The 27,251-nt window shown below is 46.0% G+C and overlaps 1 protein-coding gene across 1 annotated transcript in view; it reads left to right on the top strand.

Annotated features, from left to right (window-relative positions):
- Positions 1 to 1,047: 1,047 nt before the first annotated feature.
- LOC146867374 (uncharacterized) overlaps positions 1,048 to 27,251 on the top strand; it is a 196,720-nt gene continuing 170,516 nt past the window's right edge. Inside the window, exon 1 of the mRNA XM_085604594.1 lies at positions 1,048 to 1,106. The gene's annotated coding sequence lies outside the window, so the exon portion shown is untranslated. The remainder of the gene's footprint in view (positions 1,107 to 27,251) is intronic.

Here is a 27,251-nt window from a genome sequence, read left to right as displayed (position 1 = left end):
TATTATTGTAAATTGCAGGTGTTTTATAACATTACTACAACTGCTATCTCAGTCTCAACCTGTAGGATTAGTGTTAGATGTCTGCCTTCACTGACACATTCATCAATGTAAACACCCATTTATCTATCCATCCACACACTCACCTATTAATGATGGACTTACTCAATCACTTAGTCACTTAGTCACTAAGTCAGTCAGTTAGTCAGTCAGTCACTCACTCACTCACTCACTCACTCACTCACTCACTCCCAATCCAAACAACTACACACACAAATTGACAAACATTGAAGAATCACTTTCATGTATAGAAAAGATAGACGTGATGGCTTTGCTACTGCTTGACTGTCTTGTTGCTGAAGTAAAATCATTTTTGTCGTGTTGCATATGCTAAAGATCAGCTAATGCCTTTTAAAGGTGACACCTACTGACTTTGCCAATGCTTTCCATTCTTTACCCTTTTTTTAGCCCTCCTTGTGTGTTTTTAAAGTATATGTTCAGGTTAAAATAATTCAAAGCCAACATGGCCTTTTCTTTGTGCCAATACTTGCAAGTATATGGCCACTACATTGAGGCACCATCATGCTCTCATTTTTTTAAAAAAATGTATGTATGCGACATATGCTTGCAGTAAAAGAATAACCATTGCACCAGCTTATCAAGGGTTTGCCAGTGCGAATTTTGCATAGTTTTAGCTTAAAAATGACACGGCTGGGTCAAAGAAACTATGAAAACCACACTTGACTCAAGTCAAAGACAAATGTATACGGGTTCTAAAGTGGCTCATGTTTCACGGCTTTATGATGTTGATTTATGTCTGTCTCTTGCTTCTGGAAGGAAGGAAGTAAAAGTTCGGTGCTTCCCCGACAGTCAGCGCTTGTGTACAAACGGTGCAAGCTGAGCTTCCTCGTGACGTGGCTCCACAAGGATGAGATCCAGGCATGCTAGATATTCCAAGACGGTAGTTTACACAAAATAGGGAGGGGGCGAGCAGTAGCAAAATATATAATATATAAACAGAGGTCCGGGCACTGGGCCTTGCTGTTCGGAAATCGAAGCCTTCCGCCAAGGAGGTACTAAAAACAGTAAGTGGATACATGTTTAACACGGTAAGTCATCTTATGCAGAGATTCCCCTGTCTTAAAGCATCATATGTAGTTTATAGAATGCGCATTTTCTGTCTTTGGTTTCTTAATTAGGGTTGTGTCTTTAATGGCGTGCTTTGACGTTTTTTGTAAAGCGTAGTGTTTTGTATTATTTTATGTTCTGTAAATGCCTCCACAGAAGGATTTTTTGTGTCTTTGTGGGACTTTGCCATCAGTCTAGAAACGAGATACAGAAAGAGTACTCTGTGACTTCATTCCTAGTCAGCCAGACATTCATCCTTGAATTACCCCAGTTCCAATTATATTTGGATCCCTGGTGCTGATCTTTAGTCATGGACTTTCACGGATCATGTGTGTTTGCCATGACCTATGAGTGGTATCCTGCTCTTCTTGATATGAATTACTTTCTTTGTATTCTGGGCCCTGCTGCTCAGTCTTAGTGTGAGGGTGTCATAGAATGTTCATTTGTGCCTTTTTGAGTGAAAGTCAGTTGGTGTGTGTGGGCTGACCGCTGGGATGCTGCTCCCGATGGGGTTTTTCACCGGCTTCTTCTACCTTACTACAAACAAATTCTGAAACCAATTACTCCTACTTGAATTGAAGAATAAACTTTCTTCTTGATTCATCATCAACTCTGCCTCCCCTCATTCTTACAATTTTACACTAGGCGTATCTTAGGGATTGTAGTCTTTTTCCAATGGGAGGGGCAGCAAATGTGCTACCCTCATCAATGGTATTTGGCTACAGTCCTTAGCATAGAGTTCGGTAACACATGCACAGTTTTGGCAGTATGCCTTGTTTTTGCAATGAAGATCAGTTGTGTGGTATTTTTATCGGTGTCATTGGAGTGGGGCCGACTCATTTAAAGTTCCACTGCTGTTTCACCCTCAGGCTACATGGTGTTGGCATGTAGCACTGTGCAGTGCACATGGGTGCGTGTGCTTGCTATGAAGCATGTATGCCTGTGAGTGGTATAACACATTGAAGCCTGTGGGTTCCATATTGGAAGCTCAGGAACTTGAGGAAGTCAAGTGGAGGAGCCCTCAGACAGATTAGAGAATTGCTACATTCCTGAGAGATAGGTGGGACACACAAGGGAAGAAGGGAGAGGTAGGCTTTCCGGTGCACTTCAAAGGGCTCTTTAATGCTGGAAAGGTCACTGGTCATTGGGGCCTGGGCACATCTCAGGAAGGAGATAGGGCTAAGAGAATAATAAAGAATAGGGCTGGGGGCCTTTGCAACTATTTGATAGCCATATATCAGAGAGATTGACATCCAGGTGTGATCATGTAGTCACTCCAATGGCCTGTGCTGTGAGATTATCAAGTTTGGAGTTGCTCCTGTTGTGGCAGACTTCTTTCTGAACAAAGGTCAGGATGGAGGAGGGGGCACCTCAAAATGGGCTAAGAGCTAGTGTTGCCCATGTGTCACACAAGGTGATGCAATGCAATGCAAGCCCTTAACTGGGATTTACTAAGCCACACAAAGCCACCTTGCATGGCTCCGCGTGGTTTAGTAAATCCAATGTAATGTAAGACAGTGCATTTCACTGCTTTGCACCACTTGCTGTGGAGCCTGCAGCATAGCATCAGCATCAGCCTTCCTGCCGAGACCAGAGGACCCAATGAGGAGGAGGAGTTTGTCTGGAGGTAGAGATGTCCAGTGGGGATCCGGTCGAGTGGATCCGTGAAGCAGACTGCAATATTTTGTTGGTACAGCTGCACTGATCGGGCTGTCCACCTGTGTGCCCTTGTTTGTGATCAGGTGAGTGTTTCTCTGAAGGCTTGTATTTATGCGCTCAAAAACAGTTCACTCAGGTACAAAAAAAGCCTGAAATGTTGGTTGACCACTCTGCAACTGAGAGTCAAGTGCTAAAGGGTTGCTTGGCTCAGTTGCTCAAAGCCCATGGTAGGTCGAGCCCCGGACATTCGGAGTAAAAAAATCTCCTGCTTGCCCCATGGAACTCTCAAAGGAGGCCTGACAAAGACAAAACTTTAAGCTTCATAGAATCTGAAAAATAGACTTGATACCTAAAATAAACACTTCTCAAACAGAAAAGAGTGTGGTGAACATAGCTTCTATATTACAAATTAAATGTCTAACTGAACTGATAAAAAACAGGTGCTCAGCTGATCAAATGACCCCTAAAGACATCCACGTAATCTAAAATTCTCTCTCAGTTTTCATCCTTCTTAGTTAATGTTAGACTTGGCATCCTTGGTGTGGTTTCTCCTCTAACATTTTGTCTTCATTCCTCCTGTTTTTGCTGACTTCATAATTGCTGGCCTTAGGACTGTGCACATGTTACCACTGCTAACCAGTGCTAAAGTGCTTGTGTTCTTTCCCCAAAACATGGAAATATTGGCTTATACCCAACTGGCATATTTAATTTTATAAGGGCCTGTACATTAAATATACTATTTGGCCTGTAGCCCTGGATGTGCCACCCACTTAAGTAGCACTTTAAGCATGCCTCAGGCCTGCCATTGTAGAGTCTGTGTGGGCAGTTTAAACTTCTTTTTAATATATATATATATATAAGTCACCCTTAGGCAGGACATGGGGAACCCAGAGGGTAGGGTGCAATGTATTTAAAATGCAAGGCATGTACTTATATGATTTACATGCCCTGGTATTGAAAAACTCATATACTTGTTTTTCACTACTGCAATTCCTAGCCCTCCCATAGGAAAACATTGGAGTTGCCTTATTACATTTTATAATTGTAACTTCCAAATGGGAGGAGATAATCAGCTCATGTTTGGTGTCTCTGGAAACACAATTTAAAATCCTAACTTATGAGAAGTCAGATTTTAAATTGCAATTCTGAAAATGCCAGTTTTAGAAAGCTGTAATTTTCTTGCCTTAGCCATTTGGTGCCTGCAGACTGTCTCTGGGTCATATGACTGGGTGTAGCTGACAATTAGGCCTTGTGTATTCCTCAAAGACAGCCACACACAATGGGAAGCTTAGGCTTTGAGAGGAATGGCCATCACCGGCAGGATGGGTGGGAGGAAATGGGCCCAGACCCACTTACACATGAATAGGTTGTGTTCTGTCTCCACACAAAGGGCTGCATACCCACTGTGGTTAGTCTGAAGCCAGGGCAGTGAAGCAAGGGCATCTGTGCACTTCAAAGGCATGCTTCTAGAAGCTTCTCTCCACTTTAAAGGCACAACTGTGTATAAAAGAAGGACTTCAGAGACTAACTTTTGAGTACACTTCTGGACCTATTTATTCTCTGCCAAGAAAAAGGAGTGCTGTGCTGGTACAAGGACTGCCACTCTGTTGAACTGCTGCTATAAAGGAATTGCTGCACTGACCTGCTGCCCTCTTGCCTGGGGAAGAAGAACTGGACCTATAACTTCAACTTCAGCACAGGACACCAGAGTGACTAAAATAGATAATCTGCTGGCCTCCTGATCTGAGCCTCAGTGACATAAAGGGCTCCTCAATCAGCTCCTGGACCCAGATGCAGTGAGTTACTGACCCTCAAGTAGAGGCTCCCAGGTCGTGGACCCTTGGTGTGTCTCACAGGGTCTTAAAATCTAGCTTTTGGGCTCTTCGTGACCAAGAACAGCCCCCTTTGCATGAGAACCACGCTGTTCCCACTGAAATTCAGCATCAGTCGCTGCCAGCACGTCTCGTCGCACAGCAAGCATCAATTGCCCATGGAGGACCTCCAGCAAAATGTACCAACCTGCCTGTCCACGACTCCCGACCTACTATTCACACTACCACCCATAATGCTCTCCTTGCTCCCCGCAACCCTCTCCAACATGAACAGGACTCTTGGCACAAAATTTGAAAAGGTAAAACTTCAGCATGACGAAACTGGGGCTGTATCTGTCCTGAGCTCCATTGCAGTTGGCCTGAACTTTCGAATTTGACCCGATCCAGCGCAACCAGATAGCCTGGTCAAGCCATAACATCCTCACAGGAAGCAGTTCTCAAGTTGTTAGCAAGACAAAGTATTTCCACCCAGGGCCGGCTCTAGGGCAGTGCGATCGGCGCCACCGTAGCGGGCACTGACTAGGGGTGGGGGCGCCATATTCATCGTTTTAAAAGCACCTGATGCCGCTTACATTGTCCCAGCAATTTTCAGGCATCAATAAAAATGACAACTCCGGTGATTAATGTTCTTGCTGAAGAGAGACCGAGCTTTTTCTAGTGAAAGTTTTGACTCATCATAGCACAGAGGGTTAATATTCCTGCTGCAAAGAACGTGTCCCATTCACATCACAAAGTGCATTTAATATAAATAGGTCAATGGGTTACCGCTTTTGTCAGAGATCTTTTTGTTACTTGCAGTTTATAAGTTCAAATCCTGATATAGAGCAGTGAGCTAAGAACTGCCATCAAAGAGCTGCATGCAAACTGCAAAGAAAACATTTGAGCTACATATTTTTTTCCCAGTCTTTCGTTGCCCTAATATTGCAAAAGGGGTTAATTTTTTTAGAAATCAATTCTTATTATTAAAGAAAACCCCTTACAATGGTGTTCCATTTTAAATTCCGAATTTGTGCTTTTCCAGTCCATTAACTCTTCAACTATTCTGCCTACCAGTATGGATGAAATGTGACTCCTACTCCTTGTAGGCCTTTGCCTTATGTAACATTTCCTATATACTGATTTACACAGCGATGATTGATTGTCTCTGTGCAATGCGTGTGTGATGTAAAGTGTTGTGACATCTTAAACTGGTATGAATGGCCCTATAAAACGAAATTAATCTAAGAGACAGTGGGTATGGAGACTTGAGGGGCTCTATTAAATGGTGGTAGTGAGGGAATGCGTGGCAGAGGTGGTCATTGGTGGCACCAAAAAACATTGTCGCACAGGGTGCCACCAGTGTTAAAGCTGGCCCTGTTTCCACATGCCTTGCTTGACTTGCTGTGCCTGACTCAAAATCGTTTCATACACCTCGCTGAGGTGCACACAAAAAGACATTTACTATTTGAAATTTTAAAGCGAATCAAGAATAGTGTAATTTTCTAAGCACAGCGGGCACTTGTCACGAAAGCCCGATTTGTAAAATCCACCAGTATGTTCCATTGTTTTAAGTTTAGGTTTAGGGACTGGGACCTGAGCGTACTGAGGGCAGTGTTGGGATGTTTATAAATGCAACCACCACCCACAGGCCTACATATTTAAAATATTTTAAAGGTGGTAAAACATCCTTGAAGCTTAAGTAATACAACTCCTGTAAAGACAGAGACAACATTACCTTTCAAAGGTGGGAAATGTAACGGTACAATCGCATATGCAGTTGACAATTTGGGACAATTTGTGAGTCATCCATTTATCCTGTGAGAATGGCACGCAGATCATCATCAATTTTGAATAGCAAGCAGCATTTGTTTCAGCAATCTCCGTAGTCCCCTAGCTCCCATACAAAAGTGGAAAGAGATATCACTTTTTATAATTAAACAGATCTTGATCTTAGTTGACAAAAGTATCAATGGAGTGACTCCCTTGAGTCCATAAGCCTGAGAGATGATCCTAGATGACTCCTGCAAAAAAAGTGTATTATTATTTTTGGTGGATGTTGCACATGGGGTCCGCCCATTCAGTCCACTAGGATGTTTTGTTTTTCATGATCCGGCTTTAGGTGGTTATTGTTGGTGAGTTTCACTCACTGTAATTGGACTATGCATGGTTGGGATGGGTGAATACAATGTCAATGAATGCCATGATATGTGCAGGCCCAACGACAATATCAGTAAATGCAATATGATCGAATGTTATAGCCTCTGTGCCACACAACCGCGACAATGCCTGTCAATGCAATGTCAATGTACAGCAGCGCAGACATCAGCAATAATGATACCAATGTATGTCATAATCTATGCTTGTATCATAATATTATTGTTGCTAATAGGAACAATGTCACTGTACGTTCTGACCAAAGCAAACACAACCTTGACAACCCCAGTAAGAACGATGTCAATGTGCAAGATGACAACTGTATCTGCAATGTTGATGTCAATAAAAATTATTGCAGTGGCTGCCATATTATTCTTAGGAATTCCAATGAACTTACACCATTGCTGTTGGATCCACCCAAGGCGACCTCCCCATCAACCCCGAATCAGAGATATGTAGCTAGGCCGGTCCTGTTACCCTTGCCATGCTTATCGAGTAATAGGACACAGGTGGGGTCCCCCACAAATTACAGGCAAATACGCACCCAGGAAAAACCCTGATCTAATCCACAGATAGATAGTTGCACAACAAACAAGACTTAGGTAGTTGGCCCCTATTAGAAATGGGATTTCTGGTTGGCTAGGGCTTGCATCTAAGCCAGGCAGAAACCACCACTCTAGTCAGGGCAAGGGAGTTACACACTTAGGATAACCCCTGCTCACCCCCTTGGTAGCTTGGCACGAGCAGTCAGGCTTATCTCAGAGGCAATGTATAAAGCATTTGCGCAACACACACACACAAAAGCCACACACTAGGCACACTACAAAAGAAACTCCACACAAGGTTATATAAAAAATAGCCTTTGTATTATCATAAACACATTAGAAACACAATCACACATTTACACTATGCCAAATGGCACTAGGAAATATTCACAGGGGATTATATACAGGACCAGGCCAATCGGGCCGCGGCCAGAACCATCAGAACAGGTAAATAAATGTAAAACACAACCAGTAACTACTGGTACCATAATGACCTAAGCATTATCACATTAGCATTAGACACCATCCTGAAATATCAGAACTTGACATTGGCAATAAATCAAGTCAGGCCCAAACCTCATTAGCATAAACACATTACGCATTAGGCCTCACCAGCATAAACACATTATGCATAAACATCCTAAACATAAACACATTATGTCATAGGCATCACAAGCATAAAAACACATTATACATCTCATTAGCCCTAAACCTTATTATGCCTAAATCACATTGGCATTATCATCACTTTAGGCGTCACATCCAGGGTCACCACCCTGTGCATAACTCATTAGAAACACTGCCTCACCATACTCAGCGGGCATACCTAAGGGAAAAGCATTGGCCATAAATCATGAGCATAAACATATCCTTCATCATCACTGTAGGCATAAAACACATTATGCAATAAAACAGCAGTGCACCACAGTACACTGACCAGATGTACACATCACCTACTCTAGGGACTTGCCTTCCTGGAACACACAGGTACCACCTGCCCCCAGGACAACTGGCCTTACACCGGGGGCTCAAATGCCATATGTCCATAAAGTCAGGGCTCCTACAGGACCGTCTACTGGCCCACTGGCTGCCAATGCAGCAAACAAAAAATGTGCAATGCACTGGGGCTTGGGGGAGTGTAACTCATCCGTCTCCTCATCAACATAATGTCCCCAAACGTTGCAGCTGCCCACTGTCTGGCGGGGCAGCTGTGGAAATGAGCCCTGGCACCACTATGCCCTTGGAGCCCCACTCCGCGACTCCTAATTGCCTCACGCTGCAGCTGTCCGCAACAGCGGGACGGCTGAGGGCAACTAATAAGCACTGACACCTGTGGCGCCTCTGGAGCCCCACTCTGGGACTCCTATCATCAACATGGCCCCTTCGGTACAGCTGCCCGCAACTGCGGCGAAGCTGTGAAGAACAGCAAAAGTTACTGGCACCAAGCGTGCCTTGGGAACACTACAAGTGCTCCCAGCTCAGTCCCCACTCACCCGGGCTCCTGGTTGCTGCCCTCTCACTGCGGAGGAAACCAGAACCGTGGGTGGCCAGCAACACGGGGCCCTCGCTCTCCGGTCCTTCTTGGGCTGGGGACAGGGCCTCGTCCTCCTCTCGATGACCCGCGGGTTTCCCATTTCTTCATGGGAGCCTCGCTCTTAGGGAAAAACTCCAGAGCCTCCTTAGCCGTGCGGACGGCATGTTGAATGCCCCTCCTCCTACTAGGCAACGCCTGACTTCCGGCGACTGCCACAGCTTCCTCTAGGCTGTGGTTCTGCCTGTGTGGGCTCCGCCCACAGTCAGGCAAAGGGCAACGCCTGACTTCCTTCAGGCACAAGCTGCTTGGCTTCTTCCCGGGCCGATCTCGGCTTCCCCTCGAGGCACACCGCGGGGTTCTCCCCTATTCATGGGGGCCCCGTCTCGGCAGGCAGGACACTCAGGGCTCACACCGCAGCTGCGGGAGCCCTGCCACCAAGATCCCTCAGCGCTTCCTGCACGGCGCAAGGCCCACCCACAACCAGGCAAGGCCGCCTGGCTTCCTGGACGGGCCGGCGGCAGCTTCTCTTCTTGACGGCAAGGCACCCGCAACAATTAAACCATCAATGAGGGATGGGCACCTGCGGCAAGGCACCATAATGCGGGCTGGGCACCCGCTGTAGAGGCACGATGCGGGTTGGGCTCCCGCTTGGTTTTTAAAGCATAAATCAGCGTGTTATGCTCCCGGTACAGCATTAAGGCGGGGTGGGCTCCCTCCTTAAGACACACAAACGCGGGGTGGGCACCCGCTCTTCCAGAGGCATAAATACAGCAGGGTGGGCTCCCGCTTCCCATGCACTGCGGGGGAATCCCCACGTTGGTATTCCCTCGGAATTGATCACAGCTTAGCGCTGCAGATTCAGGCAACCCTGCTCCTCTCTCTGGGAAACAAATATTAAGCGCTCTCCAGGCACTATAGAGTCCTCAAGGTTTACGGAAAAGGTCCAAGGGGCACAGCTGGGCCCAGGGAGGCCAGCACACAGGGTCCTCCAGCAGGGAGGCAAGCCCCCATGGTGGTTCCTCCTGGGGCCCCAGCAGCAGCACGCCCCAGTAGCACAGGAATAGCACACCAAAAACATGGGGACACAGCCCCTACATTTATACCACATTTCCCTTTGTCTGCAGAGCACAGGACTTGGGGGGACCAGCTAGAACTGGTTCTGGAGCACTCTGTTTACAGTGATCACACCCTTCTTTGGGAGATGGGGACTCGACCATCAGACACACCACAGGGGGTGGAACCAGCATTGACCTAGGCAGGCACAATCCTATTCAGGGCCAGGGGACTACTCCTCCCACCACTCCAAATGCAAATGTCCCATTCAGCCTAGCGCTGACTCACCGTGCCCCTCCTGGAGCCACACACACCTCACCAGCCACTGTCACTCAAAAGCCAGACATGCAATTCACATCAGGCAGGCAGACTAATAGCACACAGAAATGCCAACTTCTAAAAGTGGCATTTCTAAAATAGTTATAATAAATCTGCGCACACCATTGCGCAGCATTTATTATCACAATTCCAAATATACCAAACTTGACCACGCTGCGCCTCTCATATCCGGAATTACCCCTGAAACACTTATCAGGGAATCCCAAATGCATTCCTATGGGAGGGCAGACCCTCAGTACTGAGAAACCAAAAGTGGCTGTTTGTCAGTACCAGGACATGTCACACACTTAAGGTATATGTCCTATCTTTTACCTACAATGCACCCTGCCCATAGGGCTAGCTAGGGCCTACCTTAGGGGTGAGTGACATGCAGAAAAAGGGGGGTCACGGCACACACTTTAGGTGCCACGTCACAGCGGCAGTAATACTGCGTGCACAGGCCCTGCAATGGCAGAGGCCTGAGATCGGTTTGAAAGGCTACATTGGTGGGTGGCGCAATCAGCGCTACAAGCCCACCATAAGCATTTAATTTACCAGCCCTGGGTATCTGAGATACCACTTTACAAGGGACTGACAGGTAAATTAAACAGGCCAAACAGGTGTAGACTAATCTTACCATATTTATCACAGAGAGCACGCGCATTTTACACTGGACAGCAGTGCTAAAGTGCCCAGAGTCCTAAAACCACCAACACCATGTCAGAAAAAAGGCTAGGAGAAAGGCAAAACATTTAGGGATGACCTTGCAAAAAGGGCCAAGTCCAACAGCCCCAATAAATCAGTTTGGCCAAAGGGCTTGCGATCCCCAGAAATACCACAAAGCTAGATACCACATTTAGATAGGTACACCGAGGCAATCAGAACACAAAATGTACACCACACATAGCGATCACGCGCTCCTCATACTGGACATCTGGACACATACACACTGGCGCACATTAGCACTCCCCGAGGTAAGTAGATTAAGGATAATGTGCGTAAGCACAAGACGATTGTTTGTGATGGGTCATATAGAATCGCTGAAATTGAGATCAGCTGCTCTTCCGATTTTGATTCAGATGAACAGGAGTAAGTGTTGCAGAGGAAAAATGTACACGGTGCACCTGAGAGTGGAAAGGTTTTGTTCAGTGTATTGTATGCATATTGCAGGAATGTTCAGGAAGCTCTAGTATACAGCAAAAATCTTCTTTTGTTGGAAATAAGACTGTTTTGAAAGACTCACAGTTGGTAACGGTGGGAAGGGATCAGGCAGTGATAGATGTGGCATATCTTATTCCAGCTCTTCACAGAGACAACTTGTTTGTGCTATTTTGGATTGTCCCAGAATGCAATGAGGGAGGGTTCGGACAAGGGTGGGTGATAATGCGGCAACCTAGGATTTTCTAGAGGTGTCTTTCTTCTAGAACTTTCCACCACCACTTATAAACACCTGAACTAGAGAGAGACAGCAGAATCATGGACAGTTGAAAGGAGAAGCCACCTGAAGGCCTGCAAAGATGGATTAAGAACTTTGTCTGCATCAGACCCCAGGACCAGATGGGTCGCTTCAGGGCCAGTGAAGCTCACCCACCTATGTCCCTAAGGACCTGTACTCCTCTGCCACACCAAGTGCTCTTTGAGACTGCCAGGAGGCTCTAGTCAGAATGTGAGCAAGAGGGTGTTCCTCTACCCAATAGTGGAGTGGCTGCACATGAAGCCCCCACCAGCTGGAGAGGAGCACCTAGAGCCAGGAGATTGGAAGACTGGAACAGAGAGCTAATAAGGCCAGCTCTCTTCACAATGCATCTGTTAGAGGCCGGGAGGCTTGTTAAAAATACTCCTGGCAGCTTGCCACTAGGAGTAAAACGAGGCCAGGATTCAGGAAATTGGTCCATCGGGCCGAAGCTATGCACTAGCAAATATTTGAGCTTTGATCCCCTTTAAATGAAAAAGGATCACTGAAGCTCCACTGTACCACCCAAGGTTACCCCTGGGATGAGCCAAAGCCCGGAGTTGTCTCATCTTATTTATTATATATATTTATTTGTCCTGGGGAATGGGTCATGTATGCGGCCCCTTCCCTGAGCCAAACATGGACCTGTGGACCCCCTTCCCAGGGCCTGACACCAGGAGATGCCTTGCTGGGCTAGGGACACAATGGAGTCGGCCTGGGACCCCATCCCAGGACCTTGACAAAGGAAGGAAGGAGGGTCACTGGCATGCTTCTTTCGTTCTTGCCTTGGGAACCCCATCCCTGAGGTAGGCACTAGTTAGCACCTGAATCCTTGCTCGTGCCATGGAAAAGAAGCAGAGGAAGTCAGCTGCCTTCACCTTGCAGGAGTACAAATGACTGTAGCTGGCTCTTGCGCAGCACTGGAAGACAGGCGCTGTGTAAGGGAGCCAGCTGGGTCTTGGGCTTGCCCGCAAGACCCCCCCAATGAGCACTCCGGCATTTGGATGTCCTGAGTGGGATGGTGCATCTCAATTAATAAAAAAGGCAAAATGAGGAAAGGAAGAGTGTTTATGAGGCCAAAATCAAAATCGGTAAAGCTACTCATTAAATATATGTGATTCCTGGCCCTGGAGCACCCTATAATGCCCATGCGTTCAGATCCAATGAATCCAATCCAATCAATCAATCCATGTTTCTGTAGTGTTCCAAAATGGGAAGGGGAACCACCAATGTTTTTCTAGCACATTGTGAGGGGCTGCAGGGGGTATTGAATAATTACTGCTTAATATTGCAATGACTGCATGAAGAATGAATGCATTTAAACATGATAATTGATCCCATTGGGTTTAACTGTGATTCCTTACCTGAGACAATTATTTCTGCTGATATGGTGACCACTCAACAAAGCCAGTAGGCCTGCCTTATATGTAACGCAACCCCTTTAGATTGTGATGTTAGATCTGGTATAGGTGGGGAGCATTGTGATCATGGGGTTTTTGACCCACTAGGGTTCAAATGTGATTTGAGGGTGTCACCAAAATTATTTCTATCTACCTAATGAACATATTTATAAGTTTATGCATAGCATTTAGTAGTTTGTGTTTAATAAATGTACCCTTCCTTTTCGCAAAAAAAAAGCTGACTGGACAATAAGCTATTGAGTATTGTTATTGCGTGTAAGCGAATGGAGATCACTATCCCACGATGTCTCCCTGAGTAAACCTTGAACTGCTCTGCTATCCTGAGGGAGGCAAGTGTCAGTGTAAACCCCCAAAGTCACTAAATAACCCTGATTTCCAACACATGGTAGCTATCGTACAGAGCAGACAGACTTAATTCAGGGCAATGTGTACAGTTTTAATGCCGTACCCAAACACAAATAAAGTCAAATCAACAAGCAATAAAAATCCTAAATTGACTTAGAAAATTAGAGTAAAATCTCATTAACAAAATTACACCAAAGCATTGGTAATCCAATTAGGGGAACCAGATATATCAATTCTCAAGCTTTTGAGTAGAAATAGTACCAAAAACCATTGAGCACCAATGATAGTATATTGAAGAGTTAGACTGGGATCTGGTTGTGATTTGAGGTCTACCACGATGGAGCCCTGGTCGAATACACCAAATGAACTGGTCCCGGTGAAAGTCTGGAAGTCAAAAAGTTCCCAATGCAAAATGGGACTTTGTCACTTATTGAAAAGAAAAATCTTCCTCATGCGTCGGTGCTACTGAACTTAGAGCTGTCTTGGAGGCTTCTCACTGAAAACTTCTAATTGTCCACACAGAATGGAATATAATTGTTTCTCATTTGTTCAGCAATGTGGGGACCTTTGAACAGGTCCTGTTGCCACTGGTCAGTTAGGACTTCAGGGAAAACGTTTCTTGCAGCTTGTTGTGTTCCTGTAGCCACCCAGATCAGTCAACGGACCTTTTGAGTCCACTTCTCTGTCCTGTGTACAAGTGGGAGCAGGCCCAGTCCTTTAGGGCTCCTTCAAGTCACAGAGAGCAATTCCAGTCCTCTTCTGATCTCCTGTAGGTCCAGAAGGCATTTTCAGGAAGTGCATAGGGGGTGCCCCATTTATACCTGGCATCAGCTACTGGGTGGAGGTTGACCCCTGGGCACTTCCTAAGAATGGTGTCAAAGTTCTTGGGAGCGCCCCTCCCAATTTTTCCAGCAAGTCCTATTTGTCATACTGCAAACAATCCCACAGCGACCCTAACTTTTGCAGTCTCTTCTTCGGTGGTCACTTAAAACCGGTTCTGGGGGTAATTTTCCTCCCACTGGGTTTGGAGCCAGCCTGGCTAGGGGGACAAAGTCTAGGACCTTTCCACATGTCACCTAACAATTACTTGTGACAGAGTAGGCCCATTTGAAGTTAATTAAATTACTGGGCCCATTACAGCTGGTCTTCCTGCCAGGGGAAGAAACAGCTCTCCTCTCCCAGTCGATTGCGCTTTTTCTGGGTGTAGTTTTCACATCTCTTTCACACCTCCTTCAGGCCAATTACAGGCTGAGCAGTTGCTGGAGTGCTAATGCAAATTAGACTCCAGTATCTTCAGGCATGGTAAAGGTAACTTCCTAAAAGCTACATTTTACATATATTTAATACAATCTGGCTTCACCATTAGGTTGAATTTTTAATAAAGTATGTATTTAAAGTGAGTCTGTAGCTGGCACAGGTCAAAAGTTTTTAATTGTATTGTTATATCTATTCTTTGATGTTTCCTATGTGAGAGTCACAGTCTGACCAATGACAATGATGTTTAGGGTCTAGTCACTGGAGGAACATGCCATTCTTAATGTCACATATGGCACACTCATGTATATTATACACCCCACCTTGTGGACAGCAAGATGTCCTTTGAAGTGACTTATTTAATATTAAAAATCATGTATTGTTTGTCACAAGGGTGATTTAAACAGGTCTGTGCAGCAGGGTTCAAGTAGCTGCTGCCAGGCTACACATGGAAAACCTGAAACCACGTTTTCACTACCACTGAAGTGGATGGAGCAAATGGTGCTGCAGGTAGCATTTAACTTTCTATGCAAGGGGTGTATTTCTGCCACATACTATGGCCCTATAGGAAACTTAATAGTGCCAATCTGGATTAAGCCTATTTCAACATTATTATAGGGAGAGCACAAGCACTTTGCCCCTGTTTAGAAGGGGTAAAGAGCACAAAGTTCTAATGCCAGCAACACATGGCAGAAAATGGGAGAAGTTTCATGCAAAAGAGATTGGCATTTCCTACAACTCCTTAATGAAATAGCATGTTTTAATGGATTAAAATGTTAGCATGAATTGACAATTAAACAATGTGTGTAGTGCTTGTTTCTTCAATCTTCACCTGCTGAGATGAGCCCATTTGGTTCTTTATCCTCATTCTCATGCACTTGTTGTAGCAGCATGCATTTTATTAAGACTTGATAACTACAATATTCTCTATGAGTAACAGCCAGTTTATGCTGACGCCAATTTGAAGTGGGTACAGAACGTGGCAGTTCGTTGAGACAACATTGAGTGCTCTACCAGAATGAAAAATCGAATATAATCCTAGATGACCAAATGTAAGTGTTGAGTTTGAAAAATGTTGCTTAAATTAATCTTTTTTCCATGTGCCTCTGCCTCGAGTCCATCATAGCGCGTGCTGTAGATTTTTAACCTCCGACTCAGTGAACATGACAATCATTTTGTAGTCTGATGGTCTTTTCTGTGACACAGATTGTGGGGCCGAGCTGGGTTCTTTAGTCTGGTAGGGGGGACACACCATGTGCAACCTGCTTAATGTGTGTAACAAGCGCCAGCTCACCAGTGGCGTAACGGAACTTGAGGGTGGCTCCCTGCAAGGTACATGGAGCAGGGCCGAACTGGCCATAGCGGGCACCGGGCATTTCCCCAGTAGGCCGCTAGGGTGGGGGCCGGTTTTGGGCCACTGGGGGGCCGTTTTTGTTACCGGGGGTCGGCAATATCGGCCCCCTGTAACAAAATCAGCTGAAACCGGCCCTGGCAAACTGCTCAGCTGCACTCACCCTAGGGGGGGCGTCTGAGCAGTATGCCAGGGCCGGTTTCTGTTCCCAGTCCGGCCCTGACGTGGAGGGGTCCCCTCGGGACTCGATCAGGAGCTCTCTGGTAAGGGTACTGTGCTGAGGGGGGCCCCTGAAGCTTGATCGCCCCTCGCACCGCAGGGGCTGTGGGGGCCTGTGTTACACCAGTGCCGCTCACTAGGCTGCAAAGGACTGGCAAGGGTGACAGCAATATAACTGCAGTGGCAAGATGCACCTTTTTACCTGTCTATTCCAGGGAGACACAAGTTCACTGGTTTCTCCAGCCTTTTTATCAGCAGGCCTACATGCCCCCCACAACTGCATCCTTCACCTCAACCATATAGGCATGCATATGTGCTACTTTTGTTATTAATAGATTTGTGGGAGTATATGTTATATGTGGTTCTGACCACACCATTTTGTTTTCATACATCAAGTGGTAACTAAGATGGATGGTGCAGGGAACCCCAGATAGCGATTAGAACTGCAAGTCCTTTCCACAACTTTCTAGAAATCCTTTGGAGTGATCACACTTTTCAGTGTAGAGATGGGAGACTGTCTTTGAAGCTTTAGACGTTTTCCCTGCCCCATTATTCACTGGAAAGACTAATCCACATGTTAACAGGTATTTAATTGGGAAAGCATCTGCCACTTTTGTGCTCTTGTTTTGGGATTTACTAGACAGGAGGTCTTCAACTCCATTTCACCATCCTGACATCTAAAGAAAAAGTCCAGAGGCGGCTTCTCCGCTAAGGCAGAGGAGCTTTGCCCCACTGCTTCAAATGAAACCGGAATGCAAAAAATAAAATGATAAGAAAGCTTGTTGTTATCATTTTGTTTTGCAGTTGAAGCCGGGTGGGTGGGGCTGGACTCACTTCATCACAGTGGGAGGAGTGGTGGCAGCACCTAAAGTGTGCATGACGCTTTGTCCAGCCGTCTTGGCACAGCCAAAGCATCATGCGCACTGTGCATGTTCTCCACCCAGGCTGCATTTCAGCTTGATGGAGAACATGTACAGTCTGCCAGCCCCTGTCTGAGTGCCAAGCCACGGCACTCAGACCAATCACAACACTGCTGATTGGTCAGGAGATTCTGGGAGGCTGTGTCCTTCCTGTCGAGTGCAGACATGAGGATGAAGGAAAAAGAGGCAGCGCCGGCGGTAAAAAGGGAAGTGCTTTATTACATTTGATTAATTTCCCACCCGTCCCTATGACCTCCCTTCCTCCCGCCCACCACCCTGTTTAGTAGCAGCTGCTACTGACAAAGTCCACTGCTGCACCATTCTGAGAGGAATAAACAAAAGACAAACTTGGTCTCAGAGGTTACTGTTGCAATTCACAAACATTGTCTGCAACTTTGAGACAAAACTTCCAGACAGTGTTCCAAGATTTCACTAACAGAATCTGGCATCCCACACCAGGGGTGGCAAGGAAACTTCCTGTGCTCTAGAGTTAGGGTATTACTGTCTCCACTCCTTACAAGGTTTGGGACTAACAAATTGGGGACCGATGCCTACCAAGGGATTCTGCCCACAAGCCGGTGGATTGGAAAGGAGTTGAGTTGAGAGAACTTGAAGATGTCCTCTGTGGTATGGGGAAATATGCACATTGATCTTCTAGAAGGTATGACCTGGAAGCCCTAGATGTTCCCTACAGCATGAGCCGATGACTGTGTGTGTGTGGGATGCTGTAGAACTCAACTCCATTTGCACCTAGACACACCATGCACTCAAGAATCTTGACCTCATTGAGTACATTGAAGATCCAGAGCACAGAAAGGGGGAACTGTGCCCAGCAGGAAAGCATCCACCATTGTCAGGGTGAACCTCGACCAACACTGGGATCGAGGTCGGGCTCCTTGTTTGGGTTTTTGACTGCTTTGTATAGTTCTGCGGATCTGTGCTTTCAATCACCGTCGCTGTCAGTGGAAACACAGGAATTTAGTACCACTCCTACTATATTCACATAGCCGGCCACTTAGTGGCGGTGACTCTCTGGCCATTAGGGTTTTGCAACACAGAGCTCAGGAGACAGTGGTGGCCATGGTGTCTGGTACTTCCTATGAAAGTCTCTCATGTTATTACGATATGAAGTAGAAGATAGCCACACTGAAACTCTTCCCTTTGGTAGAATAGTCTTTGTTAAAAGCAGTAATGTCTCCTAAATGATTTAGCCCTCATGGACTATTCCCATTTGTAAACCAGAGATACGCAATTTGGACATCAACTGGTTTCCAAGCAGGAATGCAAATTGCGATGCATCCTATGTACTATATGTCATATCACATATAGTACATTAGCAGGGCATAGAAAAATGACCTTTCTAATGAACATCAAATAGTCAGGTCACAATTAGTGACCCCCTTGTGATTGGCTGTAATTGCAGGGACGGTGGCTTGCAAGTGACAGCCAATCCGCAAACGATAAATGTTTCCTTTTAAAGTAGCCTTTGTACATTAAAGGGACAGGTGCTTCTTTTTAAGAAAATGAAAAGTTTTCTGTTCAGGAACACACAGGAGGCAGCAGGCAGTGATCCTATGGAGCACTACTGTGGGAAGGTGGTGGGAGCACGCTGACTTCACGTCTCGGCGTCATTACCTCTAAGCATCTCGGTCATTGTAGTTCATTATTCTCGACACAGGACAAAGTTCGAAATTTCACTTGGCTCAATTCCATGATTTTCATAGCATATCCCTAGACACGTGTTTCTGGATTTCTCCGTCATCAGTAGGGAAAAAGTTTGTGGGTTGCTGGACGTGCTGCCGCTTAATTTTCTCAGGCACAATTCCACTCAGGGCATGCAGGTACTCCCGAGCTCGTCAGCTCAAGGCGGCTCAAGGGAGCCTTTTAAATTGTGGGAAGGTGGTGGGAGCACGCTGACTTCACGTCTCGGCGTCATTACCTCTAAGCATCTCGGTCATTGTAGTTCATTATTCTCGACACAGGACAAAGTTCGAAATTTCACTTGGCTCAATTCCATGATTTTCATAGCGTATCCCTAGACACGTGTTTCTGGATTTCTCCGTCATCAGTAGGGAAAAAGTTTGTGGGTTGCTGGACGTGCTGCCGCTTAATTTTCTCAGGCAAAATTCCACTCAGGGCATGCAGGTACCTCCGAGCTCGTCAGCTCAAGGCGGCTCAAGGGAGCCTTTTAAATTGTGGGAAGGTGGTGGGAGCACGCTGACTTCACGTCTCGGCGTCATTACCTCTAAGCATCTCGGTCATTGTAGTTCATTATTCTCGACACAGGACAAAGTTCGAAATTTCACTTGGCTCAATTGCATGATTTTCATAGCGTATCCCTAGACACGTGTTTCTGGATTTCTCCGTCATCAGTAGGGAAAAAGTTCGTGTGTTGCTGGACGTGCTGCCGCTTAATTTTCTCAGGCACAATTCTGCTACATTGGTGGGTGGCGCAATCAGCGCTACAAGCCCACCATAAGCATTTAATTTACCAGCCCTGGGTATCTGAGATACCACTTTACAAGGGACTGACAGGTAAATTAAACAGGCCAAACAGGTGTAGACTAATCTTACCATATTTATCACAGAGAGCACACGCATTTTACACTGGACAGCAGTGCTAAAGTGCCCAGAGTCCTAAAACCACCAACACCATGTCAGAAAAAAGGCTAGGAGAAAGGCAAAACATTTAGGGATGACCTTGCAAAAAGGGCCAAGTCCAACAGCCCCAATAAATCAGTTTGGCCAAAGGGCTTGCGATCCCCAGAAATACCACAAAGCTAGATACCACATTTAGATAGGTACACCGAGGCAATCAGAACACAAAATGTACACCACACATAGCGATCACGCGCTCCTCATACTGGACATCTGGACACATACACACTGGCGCACATTAGCACTCCCCGAGGTAAGTAGATTAAGGATAATGTGCGTAAGCACAAGACGATTGTTTGTGATGGGTCATATAGAATCGCTGAAATTGAGATCAGCTGCTCTTCCGATTTTGATTCAGATGAACAGGAGTAAGTGTTGCAGAGGAAAAATGTACACGGTGCACCTGAGAGTGGAAAGGTTTTGTTCAGTGTATTGTATGCATATTGCAGGAATGTTCAGGAAGCTCTAGTATACAGCAAAAATCTTCTTTTGTTGGAAATAAGACTGTTTTGAAAGACTCACAGTTGGTAACGGTGGGAAGGGATCAGGCAGTGATAGATGTGGCATATCTTATTCCAGCTCTTCACAGAGACAACTTGTTTGTGCTATTTTGGATTGTCCCAGAATGCAATGAGGGAGGGTTCGGACAAGGGTGGGTGATAATGCGGCAACCTAGGATTTTCTAGAGGTGTCTTTCTTCTAGAACTTTCCACCACCACTTATAAACACCTGAACTAGAGAGAGACAGCAGAATCATGGACAGTTGAAAGGAGAAGCCACCTGAAGGCCTGCAAAGATGGATTAAGGACTTTGTCTGCATCAGACCCCAGGACCAGATGGGTCGCTTCAGGGCCAGTGAAGCTCACCCACCTATGTCCCTAAGGACCTGTACTCCTCTGCCACACCAAGTGCTCTTTGAGACTGCCAGGAGGCTCTAGTCAGAATGTGAGCAAGAGGGTGTTCCTCTACCCAATAGTGGAGTGGCTGCACATGAAGCCCCCACCAGCTGGAGAGGAGCACCTAGAGCCAGGAGATTGGAAGACTGGAACAGAGAGCTAATAAGGCCAGCTCTCTTCAAAATGCATCTGTTAGAGGCCGGGAGGCTTGTTAAAAATACTCCTGGCAGCTTGCCACTAGGAGTAAAACGAGGCCAGGATTCAGGAAATTGGTCCATCGGGCCGAAGCTATGCACTAGCAAATATTTGAGCTTTGATCCCCTTTAAATGAAAAAGGATCACTGAAGCTCCACTGTACCACCCAAGGTTACCCCTGGGGTGAGCCAAAGCCCGGAGTTGTCTCATCTTATTTATTATATATATTTATTTGTCCTGGGGAATGGGTCATGTATGCGACCCCTTCCCTGAGCCAAACATGGACCTGTGGACCCCCTTCCCAGGGCCTGACACCAGGAGATGCCTTGCTGGGCTAGGGACACAATGGAGTCGGCCTGGGACCCCATCCCAGGACCTTGACAAAGGAAGGAAGGAGGGTCACTGGCATGCTTCTTTCGTTCTTGCCTTGGGAACCCCATCCCTGAGGTAGGCACTAGTTAGCACCTGAATCCTTGCTCGTGCCATGGAAAAGAAGCAGAGGAAGTCAGCTGCCTTCACCTGGCAGGAGTACAAATGACTGTAGCTGGCTCTTGCGCAGCACTGGAAGACAGGCGCTGTGTAAGGGAGCCAGCTGGGTCTTGGGCTTGCCCGCAAGACCCCCCCAATGAGCACTCCGGCATTTGGATGTCCTGAGTGGGATGGTGCATCTCAATTAATAAAAAAGGCAAAATGAGGAAAGGAAGAGTGTTTATGAGGCCAAAATCAAAATCGGTAAAGCTACTCATTAAATATATGTGATTCCTGGCCCTGGAGCACCCTATAATGCCCATGCGTTCAGATCCAATGAATCCAATCCAATCAATCAATCCATGTTTCTGTAGTGTTCCAAAATGGGAAGGGGAACCACCAATGTTTTTCTAGCACATTGTGAGGGGCTGCAGGGGGTATTGAATAATTACTGCTTAATATTGCAATGACTGCATGAAGAATGAATGCATTTAAACATGATAATTGATCCCATTGGGTTTAACTGTGATTCCTTACCTGAGACAATTATTTCTGCTGATATGGTGACCACTCAACAATGCCAGTAGGCCTGCCTTATATGTAACGCAACCCCTTCAGATTGTGATGTTAGATCTGGTATAGGTGGGGAGCATTGTGATCATGGGGTTTTTGACCCACTAGGGTTCAAATGTGATTTGAGGGTGTCACCAAAATTATTTCCATCTACCTAATGAACATATTTATAAGTTTATGCATAGCATTTAGTAGTTTGTGTTTAATAAATGTACCCTTCCTTTTGCGCAAAAAAAAAAGCTGACTGGACAATAAGCTATTGAGTATTGTTATTGCGTGTAAGCGAATGGAGATCACTATCCCACGATGTCTCCCTGAGTAAGCCTTGAACTGCTCTGCTATCCTGAGGGAGGCAAGTGTCAGTGTAAACCCCCAAAGTCACTAAATAACCCTGATTTCCAACACATGGTAGCTATCGTACAGAGCAGACAGACTTAATTCAGGGCAATGTGTAAAGTTTTAATGCCGTACCCAAACACAAATAAAGTCAAATCAACAAGCAATAAAAATCCTAAATTGACTTAGAAAATTAGAGTAAAATCTCATTAACAAAATTACACCAAAGCATTGGTAATCCAATTAGGGGAACCAGATATATCAATTCTCAAGCTTTTGAGTAGAAATAGTACCAAAAACCATTGAGCACCAATGATAGTATATTGAAGAGTTAGACTGGGATCTGGTTGTGATTTGAGGTCTACCACGATGGAGCCCTGGTCGAATACACCAAATGAACTGGTCCCGGTGAAAGTCTGGAAGTCAAAAAGTTCCCAATGCAAAAATGGGACTTTGTCACTTATTGAAAAGAAAAATCTTCCTCATGCGTCGGTGCTACTGAAATTAGAGCTGTCTTGGAGGCTTCTCACTGAAAACTTCTAATTGTCCACACAGAATGGAATATAATTGTTTCTCATTTGTTCAACAATGTGGGGACCTTTGAACAGGTCCTGTTGCCACTGGTCAGTTAGGACTTCAGGGAAAACGTTTCTTGCAGCTTGTTGTGTTCCTGTAGCCACCCAGATCAGTCAACGGACCTTTTGAGTCCACTTCTCTGTCCTGTGTACAAGTGGGAGCAGGCCCAGTCCTTTAGGGCTCCTTCAAGTCACAGAGAGCAATTCCAGTCCTCTTCTGATCTCCTGTAGGTCCAGAAGGCATTTTCAGGAAGTGCATAGGGGGTGCCCCATTTATACCTGGCATCAGCTACTGGGTGGAGGTTGACCCCTGGGCACTTCCTAAGAATGGTGTCAAAGTTCTTGGGAGCGCCCCTCCCAATTTTTCCAGCAAGTCCTATTTGTCATACTGCAAACAATCCCACAGCGACCCTAACTTTTGCAGTCTCTTCTTCGGTGGTCACTTAAAACCGGTTCTGGGGGTAATTTTCCTCCCACTGGGTTTGGAGCCAGCCTGGCTAGGGGGACAAAGTCTAGGACCTTTCCACATGTCACCTAACAATTACTTGTGACAGAGTAGGCCCATTTGAAGTTAATTAAATTACTGGGCCCATTACAGCTGGTCTTCCTGCCAGGGGAAGAAACAGCTCTCCTCTCCCAGGCGATTGCGCTTTTTCTGGGTGTAGTTTTCACATCTCTTTCACACCTCCTTCAGGCCAATTACAGGCTGAGCAGTTGCTGGAGTGCTAATGCAAATTAGACTCCAGTATCTTCAGGCATGGTAAAGGTAACTTCCTAAAAGCTACATTTTACATATATTTAATACAATCTGGCTTCACCATTAGGTTGAATTTTTAATAAAGTATGTATTTAAAGTGAGTCTGTAGCTGGCACAGGTCAAAAGTTTTTAATTGTATTGTTATATCTATTCTTTGATGTTTCCTATGTGAGAGTCACAGTCTGACCAATGACAATGATGTTTAGGGTCTAGTCACTGGAGGAACATGCCATTCTTAATGTCACATATGGCACACTCATGTATATTATACACCCCACCTTGTGGACAGCAAGATGTGCTTTGAGGTGACTTATTTAATATTAAAAATCATGTATTGTTTGTCACAAGGGTGATTTAAACAGGTCTGTGCAGCAGGGTTCAAGTAGCTGCTGCCAGGCTACACATGGAAAACCTGAAACCACGTTTTCACTACCACTGAAGTGGATGGAGCAAATGGTGCTGCAGGTAGCATTTAACTTTCTATGCAAGGGGTGTATTTCTGCCACATACTATGGCCCTATAGGAAACTTAATAGTGCCAATCTGGATTAAGCCTATTTCAACATTATTATAGGGAGAGCACAAGCACTTTGCCCCTGTTTAGAAGGGGTAAAGAGCACAAAGTTCTAATGCCAGCAACACATGGCAGAAAATGGGAGAAGTTTCATGCAAAAGAGATTGGCATTTCCTACAACTCCTTAATGAAATAGCATGTTTTAATGGATTAAAATGTTAGCATGAATTGACAATTAAACAATGTGTGTAGTGCTTGTTTCTTCAATCTTCACCTGCTGAGATGAGCCCATTTGGTTCTTTATCCTCATTCTCATGCACTTGTTGTAGCAGCATGCATTTTATTAAGACTTGATAACTACAATATTCTCTATGAGTAACAGCCAGTTTATGCTGACGCCAATTTGAAGTGGGTACAGAACGTGGCAGTTCGTTGAGACAACATTGAGTGCTCTACCAGAATGAAAAATCGAATATAATCCTAGATGACCAAATGTAAGTGTCGAGTTTGAAAAATGTTGCTTAAATTAATCTTTTTTCCATGTGCCTCTGCCTCGAGTCCATCATAGCGCGTGCTGTAGATTTTTAACCTCCGACTCAGTGAACATGACAATCATTTTGTAGTCTGATGGTCTTTTCTGTGACACAGATTGTGGGGCCGAGCTGGGTTCTTTAGTCTGGTAGGGGGGACACACCGTGTGCAACCTGCTTATTGTGTGTAACAAGCGCCAGCTCACCAGTGGTGTAACGGAACTTGAGGGTGGCTCCCTGCAAGGTACGTGGAGCAGGGCCGAACTGGCCATAGCGGGCACCGGGCATTTCCCCAGTAGGCCGCTAGGGTGGGGGCCGGTTTTGGGCCACTGGGGGGCCGTTTTTGTTACCGGGGGTCGGCAATATCGGCCCCCTGTAACAAAATCGGCCGAAACCGGCCCTGGCAAACTGCTCAGCTGCACTCCCCCTCACCCTAGGGGGGGCGTCTGAGCAGTATGCCAGGGCCGGTTTCTGTTCCCAGTCCGGCCCTGACGTGGAGGGGTCCCCTCGGGACTCGATCAGGAGCTCTCTGGTAAGGGTACTGTGCTGAGGGGGGCCCCTAAAGCTTGATCGCCCCTCGCACCGCAGGGGCTGTGGGGGCCTGTGTTACACCAGTGCCGCTCACTGGGCTGCAAAGGACTGGAAAGGGTGACAGCAATATAACTGCAGTGGCAAGATGCATCTTTTTACCTGTCTATTCCAGGGAGACACAAGTTCACTGGTTTCTCCAGCCTTTTTATCAGCAGGCCTACATGCCCCCCACAACTGCATCCTTCACCTCAACCATATAGGCATGCATATGTGCTACTTTTGTTATTAATAGATTTGTGGGAGTATATGTTATATGTGGTTCTGACCACACCATTTTGTTTTCATACATCAAGTGGTAACTAAGATGGATGGTGCAGGGAACCCCAGATAGCGATTAGAACTGCAAGTCCTTTCCACAACTTTCTAGAAATCCTTTGGAGTGATCACACTTTTCAGTGTAGAGATGGGAGACTGTCTTTGAAGCTTTAGACGTTTTCCCTGCCCCATTATTCACTGGAAAGACTAATCCACATGTTAACAGGTATTTAATTGGGAAAGCATCTGCCACTTTTGTGCTCTTGTTTTGGGATTTACTAGACAGGAGGTCTTCAACTCCATTTCACCATCCTGACATCTAAAGAAAAAGTCCAGAGGCGGCTTCTCCGCTAAGGCAGAGGAGCTTTGCCCCACTGCTTCAAATGAAACCGGAATGCAAAAAATAAAATGATAAGAAAGCTTGTTTTTATCATTTTGTTTTGCAGTTGAAGCCGGGTGGGTGGGGCTGGACTCACTTCATCACAGTGGGAGGAGTGGTGGCAGCACCTAAAGTGTGCATGACGCTTTGTCCAGCCGTCTTGGCACAGCCAAAGCATCATGCGCACTGTGCATGTTCTCCACCCAGGCTGCATTTCAGCTTGGATGGAGAACATGTACAGTCTGCCAGCCCCTGTCTGTGTGCCAAGCCACGGCACTCAGACCAATCACAACACTGCTGATTGGTCAGGAGATTCTGGGAGGCTGTGTCCTTCCTGTCGAGTGCAGACATGAGGATGAAGGAAAAAGAGGCAGCGCCGGCGGTAAAAAGGGAAGTGCTTTATTAAATTTGATTAATTTCCCACCCCGTCCCTATGACCTCCCTTCCTCCCGCCCCACCACCCTGTTTAGTAGCAGCTGCTACTGACAAAGTCCACTGCTGCACCATTCTGAGAGGAATAAACAAAAGACAAACTTGGTCTCAGCGGTTACTGTTGCAATTCACAAACATTGTCTGCAACTTTGAGACAAAACTTCCAGACAGTGTTCCAAGATTTCACTAACAGAATCTGGCATCCCACACCAGGGGTGGCAAGGAAACTTCCTGTGCTCTAGAGTTAGGGTATTACTGTCTCCACTCCTTACAAGGTTTGGGACTAACAAATTGGGGACCGATGCCTACCAAGGGATTCTGCCCACAAGACGGTGGATTGGAAAGGAGTTGAGTTGAGAGAACTTGAAGATGTCCTCTGTGGTATGGGGAAATATGCACATTGATCTTCTAGAAGGTATGACCTGGAAGCCCTAGATGTTCCCTACAGCATGAGCCGATGACTGTGTGTGTGTGGGATGCTGTAGAACTCAACTCCATTTGCACCTAGACACACCATGCACTCAAGAATCTTGACCTCATTGAGTACATTGAAGATCCAGAGCACAGAAAGGGGGAACTGTGCCCAGCAGGAAAGCATCCACCATTGTCAGGGTGAACCTCGACCAACACTGGGATCGAGGTCGGGCTCCTTGTTTGGGTTTTTGACTGCTTTGTATAGTTCTGCGGATCTGTGCTTTCAATCACCGTCGCTGTCAGTGGAAACACAGGAATTTAGTACCACTCCTACTATATTCACATAGCCGGCCACTTAGTGGCTGTGATTCTCTGGCCATTAGGGTTTTGCAACACAGAGCTCAGGAGACAGTGGTGGCCATGGTGTCTGGTACTTCCTATGAAAGTCTCTCATGTTATTACGATATGAAGTAGAAGATAGCCACACTGAAACTCTTCCCTTTGGTAGAATAGTCTT

Source organism: Triturus cristatus, chromosome 1_2 (assembly GCF_964204655.1).
Source record: "Triturus cristatus chromosome 1_2, aTriCri1.1, whole genome shotgun sequence".
NCBI classification, from domain to species: domain Eukaryota; kingdom Metazoa; phylum Chordata; class Amphibia; order Caudata; family Salamandridae; genus Triturus; species Triturus cristatus.
This window is presented reverse-complemented; position numbering and strand designations above follow the sequence as displayed.